This window comes from Ceratina calcarata, unplaced genomic scaffold (assembly GCF_001652005.2).
Source record: "Ceratina calcarata isolate Rehan_Ccalc_2016 unplaced genomic scaffold, ASM165200v1 scaffold428.2, whole genome shotgun sequence".
Classification (NCBI taxonomy): Eukaryota; Metazoa; Arthropoda; class Insecta; order Hymenoptera; family Apidae; genus Ceratina; species Ceratina calcarata.
Window position 1 is genome coordinate 190657 of NW_017166501.1, and position 3906 is coordinate 194562.

The following is a 3906-nucleotide window of genomic DNA, read 5'->3' on the forward strand; positions in this document are numbered from 1 at the left end:
AGGACTCGAAGGACTTGGAACGAGCGGCGCGTTCCTCGCGATGGGCCTTGAAATAACCATATCTTCGCAAATACAGGTGCAACGATGCATAATAACTGGTTCGACCGCGGCGGCCTACGGTGTAACGAGTAGGTAATGCAAGCTGAGGGAACATTGCCAGGCTCTGGACCATTGAAAATGAAAACGGTTTAATTTTACTGATCTTATCATTACAAACAGAATCTACGGCTGTTATACTGTAAATACAACTAATATAAAGTTTTTCATTCATTTAGTTCACGTAAAAAATAATTTTATATACATTCTCTGCTACAATATTTTTGTTTTACTGAAATCATCATTCTCGTATAAAAAGATAAGTCTCGTTAATTGCGTTCCATTTAAAACGTATTTGCTAACTGAAAACTAAGTTTGTCATGCATGTTGTTAAATACAAAAATAGCATTAATTTATTTGAGAATGTAAAAAAATTTTCAACTGAAATTTCTGATTTTTGAACACGGTGGCGGTTCTCCCATCATAGTTTTTTCAATTACTGACTGGTGCGTCAATCGCTATCCGCGAAACAACTCTCGGATAATTCTTGCGTAGAGTACACATACGGTTTTTCACTCTTTTTATATTCGCTACGTGGCGCCGCGTAACAAGGGAAAGCAAATAACGCTAAATAACCAGGAATCCAGAACAGCGTAACTCGGTCCGATTTTATTTTTCCCTGTTTTACTGCGGCTAGATTTTGTTGAATGTTTCGTGCGCTGCGGTTTTTACGGCAGAGGAAATTCTCTCTTTGCTTGAAAGAGTTTACTGGGAAATTGGTTACACAGTAACCGACGCGACGTGGCTGTGCATTTGAAGTTCTGGTATGGCTAGAAAATGAGTTATCGAAAACGGTTCGTTGGTCAGCAAAGTTTTAGTCGCGTTGCGTGTATAGGTAACTTCGTACTTTATAAAAATTTCGACAGAAACAAAGTTCGAAAGTAAAGAGTTATGTTACATAGTGCTCACTTCTCATGAAATACTGTTCACAATTTACAGATTGAACAGTGGAATACATTTGATATTCCAGGAAAGTAATAAACTAATTAAATGTTATTAACAGCTAAATGAAATATTTATACCTTTGAATAAAAACAGTACTAAATTATGATATACAATCTTTGATATTTCTACAAGAAGATACATCATACTATAATTTTTGCTTTGCTGGTTCTTCATATTGAAATCTTCACTCAAAGCATCTAAAATAGAGGCAATCAGAGAAAATGTATATTCCATCTTATAGAAAGGAGTTCAGTGTTTGATTGACGAGCGCCACCTCCTCCTAATCGTTCGTTCGCTAAAAAATTGACTAAAAGTACTAGTAGAGTGGGGGTGGCCAGCAGGAAAAAAGGAGTCCTGAGAAACAAACTAAGACGAGAGACCGTTCGGCACCGGGCACCGCCCTAGCACTCCACCCATCCATCTACAGCTTGCATATATTTTTAGGGCAACTAGTTTTTTCCCCGGAGGGAGATTTATCACGTTCCTACGCCTCTTTCGCGGCCTGTTCCTTCCATCAGTGCGCCGACGTGTGGCAGGAAATAATTGGCAGGCTCGAGTGGTTGTGTTTAGGCCAGTAACTCTCTCTCTTTCTTTTTCTTTCTCTCTCTCGAGAATTTGTTCAGAGAACGGTAAAACCGCCGCGCGAATCGACACAATGGACGTCAAAATCTGCTGCTTCAGCATGCTTTTATCTTTAAGGATGTATTGGCTATACAGTCAATCCCAAAAGTTTATGTACCTTAGAAAAACGCATTTCCTATAATTGCGAGCGCGCAGTAAATATGAATTATTCCAAACTGAATCTCGATTTCAATTGCAAGTCGAAAGAACTCTCGTTACTGGCCGTCTTTCTTTCACGATTTCCGCTGGAATCCATCATGGAAGTCGCGATTGATACTCAAGTTGCCGAGCCGCACATGAGAAATCGTTCGGCTCGTTAGAGCGAAATGGTACCGTTAATTAAGTCACTTGGGACCGTGGAGTCGCACACATAATACTGACGCCAGCCGCCACAAAATATGAGATAAACGACCCACTTCTCCATGGCATTTCTGCAATTTCCTCGGCAATTGGCGCGCGCCTTGGCTACCGCGGAGCACGTATGAGAGAATGGCCACGATTATTCCATGTTTGGAGCAAACGTCGATCGGAAACTTTGAACGTTCCACCTTGAAACGGGCCGACGCTCGAATCGTGATACCCAGTGAACAAATTTTCTTGACAACGCGAATTGGTCAGGATAACTTATATCGCCATTCGTAACGCTATTAAGGCGACTTACATAAAACGGTTGCAAGAAATAAAGAATTCTGTAAACAGGAATTAAACTGAAATGAGTCCTTTAGCACTTTGATAAAAAATTACAAGAAATTTCGAACAAAAACATTCGTTCTTTTATGTTATGAACATATTTGCTTCTATAAATATTTTTCATTATACTAAAATGATAATTAAAAGAAATGTACAATCATAATTGATTTATTAGAAGTCCTCATAGTTTGAGAAATTCTCAATGCAATGTAAATACAATAAATGGAACGAAATATTCTTACATCGAAACTACTTCAATCATTGCAAAATTTGAAACGCCATATAACGTGTATTTTCAAGCGAAGTGCTTGACTTAGTAGATAAAATTCTCACGTTTCGCGTTCGTGTACGCTAACACGAACTAATGCCCGGCTGCAAGATAAATAACAATCTGTGTTAACTTAGAGTAGTTCTGTCCGCTCGCCAAATAGCAGGGAATTAGTCAGAACGGAAGCTAACCACTAAAATGTGGTAGAAACATGAATAAACTTTGCGTAGGCTCGTTCAAATACAGTTGAACATACATTAAAATTTTCTGCCTTTCCCTATACATCTTCTCATCCAAATTACATACACTATTATGTTAGATGAGAATTGTAAAATTATATAAACCATTTTAGGAAGCCACATTAGGAAGAGATTAATATTTTACATTATTATTATTACATTATCTACACCATCTTGTAAAAATTTTTATATTTCACATTATCTTGCAATACATTATTTGTAATAATTTTAATCGAAAAATGCAATTTGTTTGAATTTATTTCATTGTAAAATGTGGCTTTGAAACAGAAATGCTTCGACGAAATATGGGATCTCTGAATGAAGTTGAACCATCGTTGCACGTTCGATCATACGCGCTTTTGAAACTCGATCGTCCTGCCGACGTGGGTGAATCGACCGCGGGCGATGCTCTGGATAATGCATTTTCGTCGTCCACTTTGCCTCTTTTTTTCCCATCATCGATCCCCGCAGCCTCGGCAAGCGTGGAACACCTTGCACGCGCACTCGAGCGCAGTGCAACGTGATGCAAGAGCGAAGAGAGACGAGGCGAAAATTGTTGTTGCCCGGGCCTCGTTGTTTGATCGCGGACGAATTTCGGCCAACAGCATAGCCGCGAGGCGAGACGAAGCCGATCCCGTGCGCAGATTCCCTGTCAGAAATGGGCGTGAAGATCGATTTTCTCTTTTTGATGATTTATTACCGCGATTCCAGTGCACAGCCGTGCGTCCTAAGATTTTAATCGACCGGACACCGACATCGCTTCTGCACAGATTCATCATTCACCGTCCATCACCGCCGGCGAAACGCGTCCGCCGTTTGCCGCGAGTCGCGTTAAAAGCACACGAGATCACGTTTGCATGAAATTAAATTTTGTTTGTGAATTCACGACGATGTAAAAACCTTACTGGGTGGAATTGTTGTTTTTTCAACACAATTACAGATTTATTTAATTAAAACATGTTACCTTTTTATGGCTTTTTAAACTTTTGAATTGAATTTATTATTTTTAATTTAATTAAATGATAATTGAAAAGTAAATTAATTTGC